The following is a 25731-nucleotide window of genomic DNA, read 5'->3' on the forward strand; positions in this document are numbered from 1 at the left end:
AGAAATAGATGAGAGAAAGAAGTCTAGTACATCTCTTTCCAAACATGTCGGTAGATGAAATAAGTGAACATCTGAAAATCTACCACTCAAACTTTCTAGTCAAGCAAAGAGCCTTGAAATTGATGAATGGCTTTTATTTGGATGTAGAGAATGAGACCAAGGAAAAATGGCAAGAAATCTTTCGAATCAAGAATGATGGTGATCAATTTGAAGTTGAAATAGTTGATGTCACCGAGCAAGATCCTGTTATCACCGAGCAAGACCCTGCTGAAACTATAAAAATTGATGAGGATATCATGGACATCGAGGCACAAGAACAGGAAATGATAGAAGGGAATGCATATGCCAAACTGGTATCTAGTGAGTCAGTTTTGGAACAAGTTCAACCCTATCCTCCAGTCACTCAGCCTATTTCAACCGAGGCCCCTCAGGATACTGAACAAAGAACAGAGGGTCAAAAGTCTACAGAAGGAGAAGCTACTTCTCAGGCCATCGGGGAACAAACTTCTCAAGCACCTGGAAGCATAGAAACTGTTGCCACCGAGACCCCAAGCATAGATGCACTGAAAAACACAATAGAGGCTATAGGAACCGACAAAAGTGTTGCCTCTACCGAGCAACCTACCAAGGGTAATCAAGCCTCCCAAGACATTGTGTTAGTTCAACTAGTGAAAACCAAAGAAAAGAAAATGAAAAAGCATAGTTTTAAATTAAATTTGTCAAAACCAATAGTGTTGCCGAATGTAGACATATCCAAATTAAAAGGGTAAGTAGTCATTGATTTCGGTGAACTATGCAAAGCCAAAGCAGAACAGGAAAAACAAATGGTTATTCAAAAGAAAAATAAAGTACTTCAGAAGGTGAAAGCACTATTAACAGATATGCTACCTAAAGCTACAGTGTCCAAAGATGCAGCCATCCATATTCAACTGGATGGACTTCTAACTAAAATAGAGACATCTGGAGTAGACACATCTGAATATATTTGAGCAAACTGAAAGACAAAGAGCTCACTCCAAAAATGATTGAAGAGGTACAGAAAGCTATTGCTATTGGAAAAGTAAAACTAGTCAAATTTATTGTTGAGTTGTCCCCTCAACTCAAGCATATTTTTTATTTATTTCAGAAATTCCTTACATTCTCTTTATTCATTAAAGATATCAAAAATAAAATAGAAGTAATTGAGAAAGAGATCACCGATCTCTACAATAAGTTGACCACTGAGCCAAATTCTATTCAGCATTTCTATACAAAGTTACAAAAGCTCATGGCTTAACAATTGGAACTTAGGAATGAAGAGCACAAGATCAGGATGGATATAATGACTCTTCAGACATTATTCATTCCTCATCTTTCATCTGTCCAAGAGCAGATCAACAAGGCTACCTCCCTATCCACACAACAAGAGGGAAGCACTTTAGATGGACTAATTTCACTGTTAGCTAACATTACAACTCATAATTTACTCATGGATAGTGTCAAGGATGCCCTCTCTGCCACTCTCACTGATGCAAGGACAAAGTACAAATCCATTTTGAACTAGTTGCCTCCATCGAATGGTAACTAAGTTTTGATGTTTGTCAAAAAGGGGGAGTATAGTATCAAAGTATCAAAGGGGGAGTGTAGTATACAGGAGGAGTATAACAAGCAGAGTATCCAAATGCATAGTTGAATTTGACAAGGGAGCAATAACCACCATGCAACAATCAAAGAGAAAAGAACAAGTGTAGTAAACACAAAACATTGAACACCGAGCATGCAAAATTAGAGTTATGTATATTGATAAGTGGAGTATATATGAATATACTATTTCATTGACAAATGTATATATTGTCAGTTTAGTCAAATTTTGTAAGTATATAGATTTTTGAGTTATGACTTTGAAAATAGTTTTGTCAAACATCTCAACTAATGTCAAAAGGGGAGATTGTTACTACTTAGTAAGTTGATATTAGTTTTATATCCAAAGTCATTCTATATACTCTAGTCGGTTACTACTACTGAAATATTCAGTCGGTAAACACAGAGCAGTTGGTTATAGAAGAAAGTAGTCACAAAGCATAGTATACACCGAGCTGTCTACCGAGTAACACTCTATGTCTACAAAGCAGCAACAATGATATACCGAGTGAACACACACCGAGTGAAATATGTTACCAGATTCATTGAACTTAGACACACATGGGACACATGTTACAAGATCGAGGAACAAAGAAACATTATCACATTGGAAATTGCACTTAAAGATTTTGTATTATTTTGAGGTCATCTATCCAATGAAATATTTTGTATGGTTATTCATTCGATGAATCATGTTTGTAAGATCGAAGCATGAACATATCACCGACATAAGAGATCTATTTATACAACATGAATTATGGATCAAAAAAAGGAGATATATGAAGCAAGACATGTGCAATAGATAAGGAAGCACTGAGTATTGTGACTATTAGAGACACAGAGGTCACCAAGAAGGATTTCAGAGAATAGTCAAGGAATAGAGTAAATAGAAAGGTTTACCAAGTTATTTTATGGGTTATCGAGGTATGCTATAAGCAAGGTAATCTCATTTTGAGCACATAGAATCTGCTATAACATTTTAGATGTAAAGTTGCAGATATTTGTAAAGATTTTATTGTAATATTTTGAGTTGTAAGAGAAACCTTTAATAGGATAAAAGACTCTAACAAAGTCTATAAATTGTAAAGCCTTTAACCAAGTGCAACATTTAGAATAAGTGTTGTAAAATCCTTTAGCAAGGTAGATCTAACAACCTCGATACTCTAACAGGGTAAGCTATCAGAAATAGCTAAACATGTAGCTCTAACCAAGCAACCTTTATTATTGCAGTAGTGAAGTTGTGGGTGCCATCCCTACCGCAATTTTTCTTTGTAACCAATAATTTCTACATAACCAAAATATATGTGTTATGGAGTGAATCATGTAAGATTTTTATTTATTTGTTTTAGTTTTATGTTATGTTACAATAGTTTTTGGTTTATGCATAACAATAAAGTTATTGTTGAAGAAAGGATTTGAAGTACAGATTCACCCCTCCCCTTCTCCATACATTAGCTTTCCCTACTGGGCCTAATAAGTGCTTCCTTGCAAATTGAAGTCCTCATTCATAGAATGCTTATTAAACATGTCCTAATAGATGGGGGAGCTGGCTTGAACATTTTCTCTATGAATCTTGTCCGTGCTCTAGGATATTTAGAAGATGCAGCTGTTCCTCGGAAAATGGTAAAAATCAAAACATCTGGTGAAGAAGAACATCACTCCAAAGGAATGGTGACTTTACCTATCAAAGTGGGACCTTTGCAGAAGGACGTAGCATGCCAAGTTCTAGACTTGGACCTACCATACAATATACTCTTGGGGAAACCATGGATTCAGGACATACAGGCTATTCTATCAATAGATCACCAGTGCTTAAAATTTCCCTACAATGGGAAGGAAATCACTATCTCAGCAGTCTCAAATCCATTGCAGTGTTGTAATTATCAGAAATCAGCTCAAGAGGTCATTGTTCCACATAACAAAGAGGAAACACCTTCAAGCACACAATCCAAGGAACAATCATTTGAATCAATTTTGTCAAACATGGAAAAAAAAATGCAGCTAAAAGATCAAGGAACTAGAGAATATTTGCTATCATGGAAAAGCAAACAAGAGAAACTTCAAATTGAGAGGGATGAAGAAGCAGATATAATAGTCGATGTAGTTCACACGTATGTAGGAAAAACATTAGGAACTAGCCCACTTGAATTAGAATCACATGTGAATGACATGGACTTAACCAAGGATGATTGAGATTTTCTAATACGAGGTTATTCTGATGAGAGTATTGTTCTAGATATGGAAATACATACTGAAAGCTCTGACATCTCTATCATGACCCCTAATATCTTTGACATAATCCAACCTGAAGATACTTTATCCTTAAGCTATTCTGAACCTATGGACTAGGAAAATGAAGGACATACTACTATTGATACATTTCCAAATGACCATGCCATATCCTTATATCTTGATGAAATCAAACCCGCAACAACTTTCACTAGGGATTTTGCTAATGTATCTTTGAATCAAGTGGGTGTCCAATCTCCTACTCGCAAAAGTGAAAATCAAGAAAACAATATCAGGTCTAATGCTAAAAACCATTTATTGGCAACATTAGATCGAGAAAGAGTAAAAGTAAAGGATGCATCTAATGGTGAAAACCTCCTCAAGGCACCGAAAGATGGGAGATTTTACACCTTACCTGAATGTTATCAAGAGAAGTTATCTATCCTAATAGACCCAATAGAGGCAACTATCATTGCCACAACTGATCTACATCTAGCAACAATCTCTTTATCAAAACTAGCAAGGCAAAAATATTTTGAATCCTTTAAAAGGTGGCAAATCAATTTTACCTGTTCATATACAGACGTTCCAGGGTTTGATCCATATCTTACAATACATCACCTGAATATCAGTTCGAGAGCAGAAATCAATAATGGAACACATCATGCATCAAGAGAAAGCATCAATAATGGAACACATCATGGATCAAGAGCAAGCATCAATAGAAGAACACAACATAAATCAGAAGTAGGCATTCTATTTATCAAAATGGCTGTAGAATGGAACATTAAACAACTTCAAGTCTTTGGAGACTCTTAGCTTGTCATTAATCAAATCAATGATGACTATCAAACAAAAGATGACAAACTCATGCCTTATAAAAAGATGGTGAATGATATCAAGAAGTACTTTGTAGAAATAACTTTTGAATAGATTCCAATAAATGATAACAAAGTAGCACACGCCATGGCTACACTTGCTTCTCTATTGTAGACACAAGAAAATCAACAGCGTTATGAATTCCTGGTTGAAGAGTTATTTCATCCCGCCTTTAATTGTCTTGATTCCCAAACCATCTATCAACTTATTGGACATGATTCCTCCTACTATGACCAAACTTACACATACTTGAAAGATAATATCTTACTTCCCAACTTATTGAAAAACCAAAAGAGAAGCATTATTCGCCAATCCTCCCATTGTACTCTCATTGTAGATACCCTGTATAAACAAGGTCTAGACAGTACTCTCTTAAGATGTCTCGAACAAGAAGAATCTAAGAAGGCCTTACATGAAGTCCATAATGACATTTGTGGCACTCATTCAAGTGGTCTTACCCTTTCAAAAAAACTCATACGTTTGGGCTACTATTGGCTGGCTATGGAATGAGATTCTTTTAAGATAGAAAGAACATGCAAACAATGTCAAATCCATGGGAACTTGATCCATGCACCAGCACAAGAACTACATGCTTTAGAATCATCTTGGACTTTTTGTCAATGGGGACTTGATCTGGTAGGAAAGATAAATCCTTCCTCATTTAATGGACACAAATTCATTCTTGTAGCTACTAAATATTTTGCAAAATGGATTGATGTTGTACCTCTCATCAACATCACATGAAAACAAATTGCTGCATTTATCTTGAATTATATCATCTGTCGCTATGGAATACCAATGACCATTATCACAGATAATGGGCGACCATTCAAGAATCAAGATGTACAAGAGCTATGCGAGAAGTTCAAAATCTAGCACTGATTCTCCACAACATATTATCCATAGGGAAATGGGCAGGCATAAGCATCTAACAAAACTATCTTGAAAATTCTTCAAAAGACAATGAACGATGTTGGGAAAGATTGGCATATCCAACTAAACCCTACTCTATGGGCCTACCACACTAGTATCTGCACACTGATAGGTTCCATACCTTTCTCTCTTATATATGGGTCAGAAGCCATATTGCCAATCGAAGTAGAGATACCTTCTCTAAGTGTATCACTAAAAGGTCTCATCCCAGATGAATAACAAAGAGCATCTAGACTACAAGAGTTAGAGCTGATCTATGAATGTAGACACAATGCCTTTGATCATCTAAAGGTATATAATGATAAACAAAGAATATTTCAAGTTGGAGAACTAGTGCTAAAGGAAAATCCATGCAACCAGGAAGATTGAGAAAAGAAAGGAAAATTGGAACCAAACTGGTTAGGTCCGTTTGTGGTGACAACAGTATTTGGGTTAGGAGCATGTCAGTTATCAACACAAGATGGAGATTATCTTGAAGAACCTATCAATAGAATGCACCTGAAGAAGTTCTATGTTCGAAAAAAAAAAACAAAAAAAAAAACAGTGAAATATCAGAAAAAATGAAAAAAAGGGAAAAAGCAAAAAAATCCTAAAAAGTGAAAAAAAAAGAAGGAAAAAAAATCAAATATCAGAAAAAGTGCAATAAAAACAGATGGTGAAACCTTGGCAAATAGGCACTATCTATCTGCTCACTCTTCCATCTATTAGTTCATGCATTTTTCTTCTTGCATTCATTCTTCCATCAGCGCTGACCATCATAAAGCCTTTGTACATATGCAGACATCCTAGGTGGCTTCTTTGCATGGTTTGGATCATTGGATATATCATAACAACTTTGTTTCTAACCTTGGGGCAAAATCCTGCACTTAGCTAGGGGCAAACAAAACTTTTAATCAATTTTGAGCTTAACCAAACATGTAGAACAATCAGTTAGACAAATCTTATCAAGCAAAAACTAAGACACATCCAACATTGAACATGAGATCAAACTATCAAATATCAAGCTATCACGAAATAAATCTAAGTACATCACACACTTTTTAGTGGATAATATCTTTTTGAATAATGATTGTAACATGATTGTTCAACTTTTCTATATTGCTTTTTGCTATCATGATTTCTGAGTGACTCCAGGATGTCATTGACTAGAGGAACAAGGAAGAAACATGATATTTTTCTTGTCTGTTGTCTGAAAATTGATCATTAATATGTGCAAATTTATCTCGGGACATGATCATCAAAGTATCATTGAAGATATTTCTGATTTGTGTATTGAAATGATTAATACTGCTTGTTTTACGCAAACAACACTCAGGTCATCTCAGTTCAATTATACCTAGATGCTTGTGTTAACTTGCTATATCAAAATCTAGGAAAGTAATGCTTAGGTCATCATGGTTTAATTATACCATTGATGTTTGCACTCACTTCCCACATTTCAAAAGCTCAATGATGACAAAAAATGCAAAATAATGTAGTGACTGGTCCGGTCATAGCTTCACATTCTGTTGCATTTTCATTTGCATTCTAGCTTGCATTTCATTCTTGCATGGGATCCTGAAAGCTCCTTTTATCCAAGATTAGATCTATCACAAGATTCATCAAAGTATCATCACAAGTTTATACGCAATCAGAATGATGACTCATCTCTCTCACGATATTATCAACCTAGCAAAAATCTTATGCTATCTCTCTCAACAGAACCAACAATTAGCATATCCAAATATTTTTGTAACTTGATATCAACAAAATGTCAGTTCTTTATCTAATCAACCTTATCAAATCAAATCAATCAATTAAACCTAATGAATTCTATCATGTTTTATAGAGGGTGAATCCTTCCTAAAACCAGATAATCTGATTCTGATTCATGTCTTATACAAGATGTATCCTTCTTGAAACCAGACATTCTGATCATGTCTTATATAGGATGAATCCTTCCTGAAACCAGACGCTTTGATCATCATTGTCTTATATAGGATGAATCCTTCCTAAAACCGGACTGAATCTAATCAATCAAGATTTTTCAATCTTATCAATCTAATAAATCAAGCTAATCAAAGAACTCGCATTTTCATCAAACCACAGTTGCAGAAATCAGATCAAATCTATCAGGATATCAATCTTGCAAAACTCCAAAGATCAATTATCTCAATTGATCTCCCGAGGGGGCATCATCATACCGAAATTTAGTAATGAAGAGCTAGGGCATCCTATCAAATCAATATCATCATCAAAATAAGATTATTCTTTGAATCAATGTGTCATCACACCTCACTTAAAAAAGGGGCAAAATGTATACACCTAAAAATGGTCTGAAGATAATTAATTAAATAAGCAATTATTTAGTTAATCCTCCTTCCCAATTTACTTGCATTCAATAAGCAATTTGATTAAATCTCTCATTCATCTACTTATTAATAAATCTAAGGATTTATTAAATAGGTTCATTTCATTTCACCACTTTAATTAATTAATTCAAATTAATTAATTCCCCCTATCAAAATCATTTCTTCTAATCATAATTGATTAAAACAAATCATTCATGGATTGTTGAGATTAATTATCATTTTTTGTATTATTTGAATTTTTAAATTCAAATTCTCCTAACTTCTACCACTCCTAAACCTAACCCATTCTACCTACCACCATGTCCCCTTTCATCCAACATCTTCTAAAACTTTGTGACACTTGTCACTAAGTGTCCCCTTTCATCCAACCCTTCTAGAAGCCTGTTTACACTTGTCACCATAGAGATGACAAATGTTCCCTTTAATCCAGCCCCCTTTGCCATCCTCCTCCAATTTAACCTTTGATATCTTCAGATCAATCTTGACCATTGATTCTTGCCACATCACCCCTCGCCTTGGAAAATCCTATAAATAGACCTCATTTTGGAGTACAAAGGGTCCCAATTCATATCATATCCCATCTCATTCATAGCTTAAGCATTGTTATTATAGGCATCTAGCTTCTAGTTTATCAGTTTTAGCAATGTTATCATGATCATTTTAGCTTAATTGCATCTTCATTCTAGTTCATTTTCTAGATCAATCATGAACTCATATAGCTTAATCATCCTATTCTTGCTAGATCATGCATTTTTAGCATTCAAATCCTCCATCTAAGTGTAGTCAAGTCACTGGAATTTGCATGGCAAAATCTGAGAGCATTTTTCATACTCACATTTACTAGGAGGCAATAAATCGATTAGCTATGGTTTTGTCTTTCATTGTTTCAATTACTAGCCATTGCTTGTAATGATTTATTGAGTGCATTGTGTTTGTAGATACAAGTACAATTCACAGAGCACAACACAAACAACTTGATATAATGGGTCAGGTTGACCTAAGTATTGCTTGTGGAACAGACAAGGATGATCTCCTTTCATGCATGACTTGGAACGTCCTCCTTGATCTTTTGTTGATCATATCCTGAGACAAGTTCATACCAAAATAAGAGATAAAAACCTTTATCTAGTTTGGATGAGGTAGGAGGAACCAAAGAAAGAACATTGTACCTGGAAGTAATAGCATTTATAAAGAATAAATAATATGGATCCTCAATAATGGTTCGTGCTCATATGGTCGAGGTATACACTGTAGTCAGCAAGCCGTAGTGATCTATAACTATATTTTTCCTGTGATCATGTAGCTTAGTGAACTTCCCTTGTAGACACCATTAGGATATGCCCCAATACTTCATTGGAATAATGCACCGAAGATAAACAATGTTGTAGGAACTTGATATGAACAAATAACCCACAAATCAACCAAGTATTTGATAGCTTAAATAGAATTTTCTTGTCAAAGAAAATGTCATTTTGTCTTTGTTTTGGTAAGGAAGGATGCATCCTTGTTGAAGATAGTTTGAGTGTTGATGTTGATTATTTGGTTGATTTGATAAGTGATCATCGTGCGAGTATTTTTTAATGCTTGTTTGGTATCTGCTCGGATGAGTATGTACAATGTGTTGCCATGTTCTGTTTGATTTTTGATGCTTTCTAATGTTTTTGGATTTTGTGATTTTTATTTTTTTTGAATGTTTTGGAGTTTGATGATTGTTTTGAATGTTTTTGATATTTTGTGAGATATTTTTCCAATGTTTTTGGATTTTGATGATTGTTTTCCAATTTTTTTGGTATTTTGTGAGATAGTTCTCCAATGTTTTTGGATTTTGTGAGATAGTTTTGAATGAAGAACTCAATGAATCATAAAATAATGTAGAATTTAAGGGCATTTTCCTCAGTTTAGGCATGACTATGAAAAAGGCAGGATGCCAGACGCATGAAGTACTATCTTTGATTGCAGATCAATAACAAGCCATGACTTTGGATGGATGGAGGAATGGATGAAATGAATGTGATCGCAACAAGTTTGAAAGACAATGGAGCCATAGCCTTTATGAGTGGCACTTGTTTGCTAGGTTTTCACCATCGTACTTACCCAAGGTGCCACCAGAGTGGTTGTTCACCATTTGAATGCATGATTTTTCTTTACTATTTTGATGTTTTTGTATTTTCTTCAGGACATTTTTCTGAATTTTTTTGGTGTTTTGCTGGTATGTGTAGGAGCCTGATGCTCTGTGCAGCCTATGTATAAAACTGTTTGAGGTACATGTTGTTGATCGGATCTGTTAGCGGTTCTCCTTCTGAAGTAGCCAACTGATATGCCTTGGACCCAAATACTTCCGTGATAACATATGGACCCAGCCAATTTGATTCAAACTTTCCTTGATGTTCGTGGTTTAGTTGGTTATGAGGATTCTCTCGAAGAAAAAGATCACCTGCCTTGAATGTGCGAGGTCTAACTTGATGATTATAGCTTCTGCTCATGCACTACTGATAGGCCTTGAGTTGATTATATTCAACTTGTCACTTCTCATCAAGTAGCTTGAAGTCCTGAAGACGTGATACCCTGTATGCTTCATCATCTATTAGATTATGCAAAGAAACCCATAGTGATGGTTTCTCAACCTCAATAGGTAAGATAGCTTCTGCACCATAGACTAGTGAGTAGGGAGTTGCGCCTGTAGGGGTTTGAATGCTAGTTCGATATGCCCATAGTGTTGGATTCAATTGAACATGCCAATCATGACCGACATCATTGACTGTCTTCTTGAGGATTCTTAATATGTTTTCATTTGATGCTTTGGCCTAACCATTGCCTTGTGGGTAATAGGGCATGGAAAAGTGGTGTTGGATGTGAAACTTCTCATAGAGCTCATGAACATCTTGATTCTTGAAAGGAAGACCATTATCTATGATGATAGACATGGGTACACCATATCGGTAGATGATGTAATTGAGGATGAATGAGGTGATCTTCTTGTCGGTTACTTGGGTAAGTGGAACAACTTCGATCCACTTTGTGAAGTATTCGGTGGTGGTAATAATAAATTTGTGGTTGTTGGATGAGGATGGATAGATTTTACCCACAAGATCAATTCCCCATTGACAAAAAGGCCATGGTGTTGTGATTGGTTGTAATTCCTGTGCAGGTGCATGTATCAGGTCTCCATGAACTTGGCATTTCTTGCATTTTCTGACAAAGTAGTAGGAGTCTTTTTCCATGGATGGCCAAGAGTATCCAGTGCGCGGGAGTTTCTTGGCTAGTGATGAACCGCTTGAATGACTTCTACAAATTCCTTCATGTACCTCTATTAAGGCCTTTGTTATCTCTTGTTGTTCCAGACATCGAAGGAGAGTACCATCAAGACTGCATCAGTAGAGGATTTCACACCAATAATGGTATATCAAGCAGTTTGGCGAATGAAGGTTTTATGTTCGTTATTCGGTTGATTAGGAGGAAATGTGTGATCACGTAGATAGGTGTAGTACTCAGCGTACCATGGGGATTCAAAACTTACAAGGTGACATATCATCTCAGATTCAGGGATATCATAAGCGGGAATCCAAAGTTGTTCTACCAAGAACTTGTAGCGTGTTGAATTTTGTGGAGGATCTAGGAGAGATGCGATGGTAGCCATAGCGTCAGCAACTCGATTCTAATCTCTTGGTATATGCTCAAAGGTGATAGTAGTAAATGATGCCTTTAATTTGTCCACCATTTGTTTGTATGGCATGAGTTTGTCATCCTTGGTCTGATGTTCATCTGTCGCTTGCTGAATGACTAGTTGGGAGTTGCCATATACTTGTAGTTCTTGTAACTTCCATTGTATGGCTAGCCCGAGTCCTGTGATCAAGGCCTCATACTCTACTATGTTGTAGGTGCATGGAAATGTGAGTCTGTAAGATTTTGGGATGCTGTCAGCTTGAGGTGTGATAAACAGAATGCTTGCCCCCGAGCCATGCCTAGTGTATGAACCATCAAAGTATAGTTTCCATGGTTGTGTTGTTGTGATAATGAATATATCTTCATCTGGAAAATTGGAAATGAGAGGATGATCACCTATGATGGGTGCATTGGCCAACTAATCTGTATAATCATCACCCATTTGGCCAGGCAGCCTGTTAATGTTGCATTGTTGTGTAAGTCTTTGAGAGGATCAATCTTTGTGATGAGTTGTACTTTGTGTGTTAACAGATAGTGCCTCAGTTTAGTGGCTACCAAGATTACTGCTAGGCAAGCTCACTCAATAGGTGTGTAATTGAGTTCATAGCCAACCAGTGTGCAAGAGATGTAGTAAACAACACACTCTTTCCCTTCTACATTGTGTTGTACTAATAGTACACCCAATGCTGTATTTGTTGCTGATATATAGAGTAGTAAAGGCCTACTTGGATCTAGTGGGACCTATGATGGTGTATTCATGAGATAGTCTTTAAGCATCTAGAATGCTTGTTGGCATCCGATATCCCATTGAAAGCAGATGTTCCTGTGTAATAGGTGTGTAAATGGGTGACACTTATCTGCCAGTTGTGCAATGAATCTTCAAATGGATTATAGCCACCCTTGTAGTGTCCTGAGCTAACTAATGTTCTTTGGTGGTGGAATGTCCATGATTGCTTTGACCTTTGCAGGATCAACATCGATGCCTTTGCTTGAGATAATGTATCCTAGAAGCTTCCTTGAGGTTACTTTAAAGACACATTTCTTTGGGTTGAGTCGAACATGATATTGTTCTAGTTTGTCAAAGATTTTCTCTAATATGTCTAGATGGCCATCCCTTGTTAGTGATTTTGCCAGTAAGTCATTAACATAATCTTCCATTATGGTATGCATCATATCATGAAAGATGGTTGTCATTGCTCTTTGATAGGTTGCTCCTGCATTCTTGAGACCAAAAGGCATTACATTCTAGTAGTATGTGCCCCATGGACATGTGAAGGTTGTCTTATGTTGATCCTTTGGTGCGATCTTTATCTGATTGTATCCTAAAAAGCCATCCATGAGTGAAAGCATGGCATGTCTTGTTGTTAGGTCTACTATTATGTCGATGTTTGGTAGGGGGAAGTCATCTTTAGGACATGTCTTGTTCAGATCTCTAAAGTTTGTATAGATACAAATGCCCCCATTTGGCTTGCCGATAGGCACAATATTGGATATCCAATCTATGTAATCAATTGGTCTAATGAAACCAACATCCAAGAGTTTCTTAAGTTTTGCTTTGACTAGTACTGCAACCTGAGGATGCTTCTTGTGAAGCTTCTGCTTGACAAGTTTGGCTCTTTCTACTACAGTGAGGTGATGCATGACTAAATCAGGATGAAGCCCAAGCATGTCTGCATATGACCATGCGAAGTTGATTTGACACTTCTAGAAGAACTCTAAAAACCTAGGTTTTTCCTCCGGAGTTAAAAGAGATGCCAAATGTATGTGTTGAGGAGTTTCAGGAGTCCCTACATTGTATTCTTTTGTTTCCTTAATGAGAATTGTCGATCGGTCCTGCTATGTACTAGAAGGGAGGATGTCAAACCCTTCATCCGTAGGTGCCTTAGAGAGGTTTTCACCATTGGATATGCTCTTTCTTTTTACTTTTGTGGGATCAAACAGTGCCACAGTATGGTTTTCACTGGAATATCCATGTTTTATTGTTATATTTTTGCAGCTGAAAGGTTTGGCATTCGCCCCGAAGTATGCTACACTATTAAATTCAATGGCGAATCTGACTTTGTGATCCCCACTTGGTATGTTATCCCATAGTTCCAAAAAGTCAATGATCGCCTCATCGTTTTGGAAAAGGTCAAGACATGGGGGATTAGGTTGGTTCCATTTGATGAGTTCAGGATGGATAATGGGCATGACTTCATCGATTAGGTTAAGTTCATTAGATGTGTTAGTGAGGGTTAAGAGGTTGTAGTGAAGATTGTTGATGGTACTCTCCCTATCAAAATCAGGCATAGGATGTGACGTAGGGTCTATGGAAGATGTTTCTAGCTCAAGAACCCAAGAGGCCTTTATCTATGCTTCTCCATAAACAGGGATGTCTTTGCGGGGTGGAGGTAGTGATGTGTCTTCCTCATTTGAAGTATTAATCTAGATGGAATCAAATTCCCATTCATGTGAGTTGGTTTATGAGTCACTTTCTAGTATCTAATTACTATACCATACTGGGATGTCCTTTGACTTAAACATTGCAGGTGTGACCGGTTTTGTAGGTGAAGTGATCGGTGCTGTAGGAAGGATTATGGGGATCAATGAATTTGATACGGGGAGTATCGGTAGTGTTGACTCTGCTGCTTCTGTTGGAACTGCTGGTTTGATTGGTGGGATGAAGGGTGTTGTAGATGGTTTTGCTAGAATTTTTAGCCTTGATGGGGTAGTTGCCATGGCTTGCGATGCTGCTTTTATAATCAAAGGTGACCTCTTTGTAATAGGCTGATAGAGTGGCTTGCTAGGTTTTCCTTTGAATCCGAGCTTAGGAAGAATCTCCTTTTGAAATCCTAGGCCAGTATTATCTTTGGGCTTTAATTCTGACTGCAGTGGTTCATGTCTTCCTTGCTTATAATGCCCTAAAGCACTTTGACCATCATATCCCATTCTTTGCATAATGATAAGGCCTTTGCCATACTAATCTGTGGGAAGCTTAGCTTGCAGAATATCGGTGATGATGGGATCTTTATAGATCCATTCTACTAAGTCATCATCTCTTGTTTCTTCTTCTTGCCTCTTTCCCAGGATGAATGGCATCAAAGGACATGCTGGATTGATCAGTGGTGTTTCAAGTAACCATTGAGGTTTGCCATGTGTTCTAAGAGAAGTAGGTATTTGTCCCACACAAAAGAGCTAGCTCAAATTGTATTCCTCATGACCTTCCTCTACTATTTTCATTTTAAGCTTCTCTTGCTTGGGTATAGTGGTGTTTGAACTAGAAAGAGAGGCTAGACTTATGTATGATGTGGAGGAGATGGCCTCTCTATTGTTAGGGATTGTAATCTCTAGTTGATGACTAATATTATGACAATATGCAAAGGGGTTTGCATCTCCCAGGATTGTGATCTCTACACCATTATGCGAAAACTTGATACACTGATGGTAGGTGGATGGAACGGCTTGCATGGCCTGTATCCAAGGTCTTCCTAATAGTAAATTATATGGCAGAGGAAGGTCCAGAACTTGATAGATCATGTGTTTCACCACAGGGCCCACTCAGATTGGTAGCACCATGGCTCCTTTGGATGAATGCTTTGCATCATCATAGGCTTTGATTGTTATCCTCTTGCAGGGATCCACTGATTCAATTGCATATCCCAAAGCTATGACTAATTGTAGAGTATAGATATTTAGGCCTGCTCCATTATCGATCAAGGCTCGCTTGATGCTATGCTGGTTGATAAACCCTTCAATATGAAGTGAGGCATTATGAGGTTGCTAGAAGGAGGAGTTGTCACTTTTTGAGAAAGTGAGACAAAGTGATGATCTTAAATTTCTGACCATGGCTTGGAACTGATCTATATTTAGGTTTGCATGGACTGACGCCTCTTGGAGAGCTTGATCCAAGATTGTTTTATGGGATGGAGATAGGTGCAATAGCTCTAAGATAGATATCAATGCAGGTGTTTTGTCTAACTGTTCCACAAGGTTATATTGCTTTGGGATAGATGTGTTACCTTGTGGAGCGGCTTTTATGGTAATCTTGCTATGACATGTAACAACATTGCAAGTGGAGCTAGGATTTTTTATGGTAATAGATGAAATTTGTTCACTGGCATCATATAGGTGATTCACAGTATAATTATACGCGGCTTGTGTATAATTGGTGGTATTTGTGTTTCTCCCTGAAGTGAAAGGACCCCTTTGATCTTGTGATGGAAGTGGATTTTTAAACATGAGATGATTATTGTTTGTTGTCTTTGGGTCATGTCCTTCGATTTCGATTTCACCTCGGTCAATAAGATATTGAATAAGATCTTTCAATCTGTGAGAATTGCTTGTCTTATGTCCTTTCCCTTGATGGAAGTCCCAATACTCAGTATTCCTCCACCATGAAGGTTTGACTTGAGGTTCATAATGTGATGTTTTGGGCAAGGTCACCAGATTTTGAGAAACCAACTACCGTAACACTGTTTCAATGGGTTCCCCTAAGGGAGTGTATGTTTGCTTTGGTTTTTGTTGATACTATCTAGGTTCGTTCTTGAGATGTGATGCAGCCTTGATTTGGAGGAGCAACTATGTTAGTCTTAGGTGGGGGATTTTGTCCTGCAAGTTGAACTACAGGTTGTGCACTTTTGATAGTTCTTGCATCCACAACTCCATTGTTGACAACATTTTTGTTTTTATTCCAAAAGTTTGGTTTGTCACTATTGAAGCGTGGGTGAGGACCATCCTTTGGTTCATTATATATCTTGATAATCCCTTTCTTGATGAGCCCGCTCACATTTTAAGCCTTTGGAGATCATGTCATTGAAAGAGTCTATGTCTTTTACATTGAGGTGAAATTCCATTTTGTCATTTAAGTTGGAAATAAATATTTCTACTAGTTCTTGTTCAGGTAACTGAAGAGAACGTCTGCTAGACATTTGATGCCATTGTTGTAGAAAGAGTGAAAATAGCTCACACGGTTTTTGTTTAGTGTTACATAGATCAGCCATGGTGATATCACCTTCAATGTTGTGTGAGTAATGTGCTAAGAATTTCTGGACTAACTCTTCAAATGTCCTAATGCCACCTGGTAATTTGGAAAAACCATGATGTGGTTGTTCCTCCCAGGCTTTGGGGAAAAAGGCGCATTAGGTATGTATCCTCATATGCCACTTCAAGGCAAGCTGAATGGAATTCTCTAACATGATCATGAGGATCTCCTTTTCCTCGGTACTTTTCAAACTTGGGTGTTTCAAACCCTCATGGAAAAGGCGGCATATGAAAATTCCTATCAAAGGGACAGGGACAAATGTCATTGAGTGAAAATTGATTTGTGTTTATACCACTATGAAGTTGTTGGGCGAGATTTTTGACTTGTTGCCACAACATGTATATTTCATTTGGAGGAGGAGGTGGGGGAATACCTTGAGGAATGTTATATCTGATGTGATCTCGACCTCTTTCATCCTCATTATGACTTTGATGTTCTGATGCTTGTCTTAGTTGTGCAACATCAAAGTCAGAAGGTAGTTTAGCCCCCTCTTGAGCAAGTCTTGAAAAGTGAGCATCGACATTACTCTTGAGTATCTCATCAAAAAATATATTGAAGAGAGGGTTGTGTTGTGCCCTTTCTACTACCGCAGGAGTAGGAGTGCTTGGATTTTTATCATTTACATTTCCTCCAAGGGCTCCTTGGAACTCATTGATATTTTCTTCCTCTTCCTCTTCAATTTCTTGTTGTCTAGATCGTGATCTAGTATTAGCCATTTTGTTTTGTTTTTGTTGAAGTTGGGTGAAAATGATGATGAGTTGTTGATGAAATGAGAGATTTATGGTTGGTGTGGTGTGTTGCATTTGGATCTCTAGAATTTAAAGGTAGATGTGACCAAAGTTTTCTTCTTGATTTGCTTGTTGTTTTTTATAAGGTTGGATGTGATAAGGTTTAGAGGAATCTGAGATGTGTTATAGACTCAACTACCTAGTAATGAGAGGATTCACTCATAGACTAGTTTTAACCTGTGTAGAAATGTCTATTAGGACAAGTTTATCCTAGATGTAGAGACACTCTAAAAAGTGATGTTTTGTGTTTGATTCAAGCAATATTAGAATAGAACTTAGGACAAAAACCTTTGGGTGTTTTGAGAGTTGGAATGGAGCTGATGAGATATGGATATGATAATGGATGAAATGTTAACTTCAATAAAAGCTTTGTGTCACATATGGGACAAATTCTTCCTCTTCTCCTTCGGGAATTTGTGGTTCTTCCCGAGCTACATTATATGTGATGCAAATGTCTAGAAAGAAGTTAGGATTGATCTTGCCTCCTTTGTTTTTGTGATAACTCAAAGCTTGATATTGCATAAAAGCTCTGCGGTTTAATGACTCTTGATCAAATTCGTTTGATTTCCTTTTAAGATAAAGACTCATGTGACATAAGAAAGTTCTATGAGAGACAAAGATTTGTCTGTTAAGATAGAAGAATTTCCTCCTTTCGATAAGAGTCTTTGAGCTCAATGATCTTTTCTTCAAGTTGATGTTTTGATGAAGATTCTTCTTTCTCAAGATGTGAAGAATGGTCATATAGTTTGATGCTTTTGCTGTTGTTCTTTGTTTTTGATCTTTTGTTGGTGTTTGCAAATGTTTATGTTGGATGAATACTTGTTCTTGGAATTTGATTTTTGATCTTTCTTTGACAAGAAAACAAAGCAAGCACACAAACACTAGAATGTTGCCTTAAAAGGCACAAATAAGTATGGGTCTAGATCAACCCAATCCTTGGACTTTTATGACCCTTTCCTTCAAATGTTTTTTTAGGTGTGTTTCCAAAGCCTGAAGTCAGCTCAACTTGCACTTGGTCTTGACTCAAGAACAAAAACACTTCAAACACTTTTTATCCCTAAGGTCAAATGGCCAGTTGCGATAAATTCAGCACACATCTTGATATTTCTTCAACTTTGGTACTACATACCTTATGAATCCCGTCGTGGCAGGTAAGGATGTGATATACTAAGTCTTGCATGAGCATAAAAAATAGATGATCCCTATGATGGGGGAGTCATCACTTTTATCAAGCCACAAGTGACTTTTCAAAAAGCTATGTTTCTACTCAAGGAAATATGTATGGTGAGTATCTTGGGAGCAAAACCATCTATGCTCTTGCACTGAATTGTATCACAAATATCCTCAATCAATAAAATGGGTGGGCTACTAATTAAAGGTTTTTAGTAATGTTCGATGTTTTTAGACATAAGTTCATTCTACAGTGACTCACTTAAGAGCCTTGTAACTTGTGGTGAGGCCCATTTGTTCTTTCGACAAGTTACACTATAGGAATAGCTATACCCAAGGCTACAACTTTTGCTCTCACCTGATTTCTATAGCGGCTCGAAGGATATACCACATGAGGTCATTCCCAAGAGTAATGTGTCTCTTGTTAGGCCTCTCTTAAAAAGATAAAACTTGAGTGTTACTAACACTTTTCTCTTGCACCTAGGACCACGAAATCCAAGGGAGAGGATAGTGTGTGTTAGAAGTACGACCACTCGACAAACTCTTTTTCACAAGTTTGCCAAACACAAAATACAATTGTTCTTTTTAACTTGTCATTGCAATGATGTTTTATCTATTTGGAGATGTTGCTCCAACAACCATGATGTTCTTTTTAACTTCCAAAGCAATGTGTTTGAGTAAACTAGAATTTGAAATCCTAGTCAACTGAAATTAAAACACGTATGCATGAAGTAAATCATTTTGCAAAATAAGGCAAGTTGATTGTTCTTTTTAATTGCACCAAAAATTGAAGTGTTGATTGTGAGTTTTGCTTAAGTTTGATGCAATAAAATGAAATTTGTCTTGTCTTTGTTTTAAGAATGAAAAAGAGAGTGTATCCTAACTTGCAATGAAAACAAATTTGTGTTAATTTTTAGAGCACCAAAACAGAATTCATCCTAACTTGCAAGAAATGAAATTTTGTGTTGTTCAATTTTAAAACCCCAAATGACAAATTTTAACTTTTGAACAACAAAAGGAGTTAGTTTAAACCTGCATAAGAAATGAATAGTTAGGAAAATCCAAACCTATGGTGGGCTTCTACAAGTCTAAGAAAATTTATTATTGGTTACATATCATTTTTTACAATGTTCTGTTACAATAGTGCTACTCTGTGTGCAAACAAAAGTGCTACTTAACAGTAACACACTAAAAGGAAGAAAAAAGCGCTAAAGAAGGATATTTATGCAGTGGGACAAAAGTGCTAAAACCTAGGTAAAAGCACTAATTAAAAGACAAAAGTGCTAGAATATATGCAAAAGCGCTAAAATTTGGACACTAGCACTAGTTTAGAAACAATAGTGCTAAATGACTAAACGACAATAGCACTAGAACGAGAACGAAAGCACCAAAGCACGACCTATGTGTCAAGCAAAACGGTCAAAAAGTTAGTTTGCCTAAAATAAAATAAAAAAGGTTGTTGGGATTCACGTTGGGTTCACCAAATGATGCTTTGAAAAATACGTAATGGTTAGACTTAAGTCTGTGGTCAGGTAACACACAAAAACACAAGAAATAGTTAGTGTTAATCAACCAAAAACTAACCTAAGAAGGCATATCAAAAGAGACACTAAAAACATGAAGAAATATTTAACTAGGAAAGTAAATATAATGAGACATCTCCAAATGCCTCCTAACATGCTCTTAGCTCCTTCTCCTTTGTTCCTCTCCTCTCCAAGTTCCAAACTAGTGTAGCTCTCAACATCTTTTTTGCACTATGGATGCTTATGGAGGTTCAAGATTCAAATGTTTACTCTAAAATGCTATGCAAATGTGAATTAAAAAAAAAGCTAATATTAGATGCTATGATGCTCAAATGATTTATTTTAGGCCAAAATAACAACATATTAGTGATTTATGCTAAATGCTCTCTAAAATTCTCTATAACTTAGATGCATACAAGTTTTTAGGATCTTGATTATAAAGAAATGCGCTCTATTTATAGGAAAAAATGGAGCAATGGATGGTTGAGATTAAGTAATCTCAACAAGGGTCAGGATTGAATGATATTCAATCCATGTGAGGACTTTCAACCCAATCCCAAGATGACAAGTGTCCATATGAGATAGGTTGAGAGGAGAGGGAATAAGCATTAAATGCTTAACATAACCTGAGAGTTAACTTGGGAGTTAAGGTCAAGGTTAGGTTGAATGAATAAATTCTTTATTCAAAGAATAAAGCTTTTATCCAATGGATAAACTCTTGTGCAAAGGCAAAAGGGATAACCATGGCCAAAGCAATAAATGCTTGAGGAGACACATGAGTGCAAGTTGAATTAACCATAAATGGTTATGTAAGAGCCATTAATGCTTTTGGAAGACTTTAGAGGTTAGATTGTTGTACACACAAAGCATTAAATACTTTTCAAAGACTTTGAAGTCTTTGAGAAGTGACTCCAAGATGCTTAGGAATGTGACAATAATTAGGGGATGGATTAGGTTAATTAGGAAGGGTTTAGAAGAATCCAGAAGGGCGTTTTAGGATTGCAAGTGGACTTGGTGGGTGAGGGAAAATAGGATTTTTATTTAAAATAAAATTAATTTATTTCAATAAATGTGTGCAAGATGCATTTGTAGGAAAATGCAAGTGGGGGGATAAATGATTTAAATAAATGTTTTATTTAATTTATTTAAAAGAGGAAAAGGGGATTAAATGAAATAAATATGATTTATTCATTTAATTGATTTGTGAATTCGGTTGAATGAATGAATTAAAATAAATTGAATAATTTATTTAATTATTAGGAGATTGTTTGAAGATGAATTAATTAAATATTAATTTAGTTAACTGATGGCTAGTGGATTTTCAATCAAATAAATATGAAATATTTATAATTAAAATGGACAGATTTATGTGACTACAGAAGTAATTTCAACTTCTCACCATCAACTGAGGGAATAATAGCATGTTTTTCATTTTGTTGTTAAACCCCCAAAGGATTTTCCTTCAGTTAGATGAAGAGTCTCATGTCGGTGGAGTGTTACTCTATTCTGCTGGTGGAGGAGTATTTCCATCAACATTCTGATCTGACTTTCTGGTCTATTGCTTTAAGAATTCTTGCTTTACCTCTTCAACCTTTTCTTTACCTTTCGAGCTAGGACCTTTGTTATTTGCCGGTGGGGACTTGCTTCTACAAAATTTTGCAATATGTCCAATTTTGTTACAAGCATAACAAGTCACATTGTTTTTTCTGAATAGGTTTCCTATATCCTATGCCAGTATGTGTTTTGCATTGATTAAATAAGTGTCCAAATCTTTCACAAAGATAACATCTTACATTCATTCTAAAATTTTTTGAGTTATGACCAACTTTGTTGCATTTAGAACATTGACTGGTGGGTGTATATGTGTTCTGATAATTTCTAGATCTACACTGATTTTCTCTATGACCATACTTGTTATAGTTAAAGCATTTTCCATTGAATTTGTAAGCATTAAGTTGTCTTACCGATTTTCTATGATCATGATTGTTTGCAGTATCGAAGCTTTCACCAATTTCGAAGTCAAGGCCATTTGTATCACCATTTGGTTTCTGATTCTTGAGCATGTCAACAAGTTCTTCTGAACTTTTCCTGAATTTCTCTTTGTGTTGATTTGCAGCAGTCTGTTCATTCTCCAAGATTCCTTTCTATCTCTTGAGTTCAGCTTTGTCATTTTGTGTATGCATCAGATCTGTCTTCAACATATCATTTTCATGACTGAGTCTTGTGTTTTCATTTCCAACATCATTCATTCTTCTAGTTAAGTCATCTTCATTCTTCTTTCTGTCTTCAATTTCTTTACAAAATCTCATAGTCATGTCTTGCATCTCATTCTTCATTGTACAATTATCTTGTCTCAGTTGGTCCACCAGATCATTAAGCGTTTCCTTTTCATCTTCCTCTTTTTGCATCTTCTCACAATGTTCTCTTTTATTTCTTGCTTTGGTGAAATTTTCTTGAAGTCCTTGATTAATATCTTGAGAAGCCTTGAGATCATCCTCAGGTTTTATATTCTTCACTTTTTATGCATCATAGTTTGAAAGAGTTGTTTCCAATTGCTTTGTCAAGTTTTCCATCTCTACTGGTGTCAAGATCTTCCTCAAGCTATTAGGCTTTTGAAAAAAGAGGACTAGGATCTGATACCAATTGTTAGGATTCCCAAGGATACTGAGAGGGGGGGGTGAATAAGTATCTGACCGGTAATAACATTTTCTTAACTTATAACATGAATAACATATTAAAACTGTGTACCGGTAAACCAGAAATAATGCAACAAATAAGAATAACAACCACAACATGAAAAGAACACCATAACACAATATTTTAATGAGGAAACCCAGTGTGGAAAAAACCTCAGTGGGATTTGTGACCCACAATATTCACTTATTGGCCAATAAGAGAATATTACTGCTTACAATAGGGGCATACACATGCAGGAAGGCCAAGTCCCTAGAGCTCACTGCTCAATTACAAAGGAAGTCACACTGACTTACAAAAATAGATTATACTAATCCAATGTCTTGTACTACTTTAGATTAGCATCTATTATGCCAGATTCAGTACCGGTTTATGCTCTCCTACATACATAAACCCTTATCAAATAATTCACATATTAGGTCTGCTACCTTCTATTCATATTTCACATCATATGATTACCTAAATGATCTACAATGATCTCATACATATATGAGTCATATTACAATTGGCCATGTCAGCTTACAAAATATTTTACAATTAATTACAAAATACATTAATACAAAATTGTTGTCGGCTAAGGTGTTGGTATTCTTCCTTTTCGGTGCTAGTGTTCTATATGTCGGTGTAGAGTCTGCCAGTGCCAATGCTTGAGTCTGTCTACTAGTATCACATGATTGTAAGGTTTCCATCAATGGCAATACCTTCAATCACCTACAATTTCTCATTGGAGTGTGCATTTTCCAACAAGAACAAGATCACCAACTTGAAATTCTCTTTGTTGAACTTTTTGTTATAACCTCTAGACATTCTCTTTTGATATGCTCTCAAATGATCAAACACCACTTGCCGACATTCATCCAACAACTTGAGTTCTTGCAATCTAGATATTCTATCATGTTCATCAGTAACAAGACCTCAAAAAGAAACTCTTAAAGATGGTATTTCCACCTCAATAGGTAAGACTACTTTAGACCCGTACACCAAAGAAAAAGGTGTAGCTCGAGTAGGTGTTCTAATACTTTTTCTATAAGCCAACAATACAGGATTGAGCTGCAGATGCCAATCCTTTCTAGATTTATTTATTATTCTATGTAAGATAGTCAATAGATTCTTGTTAGATGCTTCGGCTAGTCCATTACCTTGAGGGTAGTATATGGATGACCAATGCCGTTTTATTTTGATTTTTTCACAAAGTTCATCTAGATCTTTATTCATGAATTTTCCTCCATTGTTAGTTACAATGGACGAAGGTATACCATATCTATAGATGATATAGTTAAGGATTAATAGAGCTACTTGTTTACTAGTTGCTTTGATGAACGAAATGACTTCTACCAACTTAGTGAAGTACTCAGAGGCAGTTATAATAAACATGTGTTTATTAGATAATGTGGGATATATTTGGCCAATGAGATCAAATGCCCATTGTTGAAAAGGCCAATTTCTAATGAAGGGTATAAGATCCCTTGTTGGAGCATGTATGAGGTTCCCATGTAGCTGACACTTCTCACAAGTTTTAGCAAATTTTATAGCCTCTTTCTCCATGTCTGGCCACTAGTAGCCTACCCTTAGTAGTTTCCGTGCTAAAGTTAGACCATTTGAATGGTATCCACAAATACCTTCATGAACCTTGGATAATGCATGTTGGGACTCTTTAGTTTATAGACACCTAAGCAAAGTACTATCCAAACCTTGCCTAAATATGTCATTAGCAATGATGATGTACCATGAAACATTTCAGATTATGTTCCTTTTCTCATTATGATTAAGTTTAGTAGGGATAACTTGGTCATGTAGGTAAGAGTACATGTGGCTATAGCGAGATGAGTCATGTCTAATAATAGAACAGACCATCGAGGACTAAGGGGAATCATACGCAAGATAATGTAACTCTTCTACCAGGAATTCAAAGAAAAAATTAGATTCCTTTAGCTATGGTATAAATGCCAAGGTGGCCATTGCATCTGCTACTCTATTTGTTGATTTGGGGATCTGCTAAAATGATACAAAGGTAAAGTATTTCTTGAGATCATCCACCATTCTCTTATAATGCATCAGTTTCTCATCTCTAGTCTGATACATATCATTGATTTGGTTGATGATGAGCTGAGAATCTCCATCAATGTGTAATTCAACAACCTTCCATTCGATGGCTAGCTTGATCCCATTTACCAAAGCTTCATATTCTGCAATGTTGTTTGTGCAAGGGAAGAGAATCTTGTAATCTTTTGGGATTGAATATTTTTGAGTAACAAAAAGTATTCCGGCACTAGAACCATGTTGAGTGAAAGATCCATCAAATAAGTAAGGTGCATGATTAATTCATCTAGAAATTCTATGTGTAAAGGTTGATTGTCTTGGAGTGGACCATTAGCAAGTTGATCTGCAATAACCTATCCTTTGATGGCTTTGCATTCTACATATTAAATATCAAATTCTGTAAGAACCATGACCCATTTAGCCAATCTTCCTATAAGTGTTGCTTTGCTGAGAAGATATTTGAGAAGATCAATCTTAGCTAGAAGCTTAGTAGAATATGCCAACATGTATTGTCTTCATTTATGTGATGCAAAGAATAATGCCAAACAAGCTTTTTCTATGATAGTATAGTTAATTTCATAGGACACCAAGGTCCTGCTGATATAATATATAGCTCTTTCCTTTTTATTTTCATCCTGTTGTGCCAAAAGTGCCTCTAGTGATGTATCAGTAGCTGATATGTACAAAATCAATGGTCTACCTTGAATTGGTGGCATTAATATGTGTGGACTAGAAAGATAGTCTTTGATTTGTTTGAGATGTTGTTCAAAATCTTCATCCCAAGTGTATTGTACTCCTTTCCTTAATACTTTTGTGAAGGG

This window comes from Cryptomeria japonica, chromosome 4, assembly GCF_030272615.1.
Source record: "Cryptomeria japonica chromosome 4, Sugi_1.0, whole genome shotgun sequence".
Classification (NCBI taxonomy): domain Eukaryota; kingdom Viridiplantae; phylum Streptophyta; class Pinopsida; order Cupressales; family Cupressaceae; genus Cryptomeria; species Cryptomeria japonica.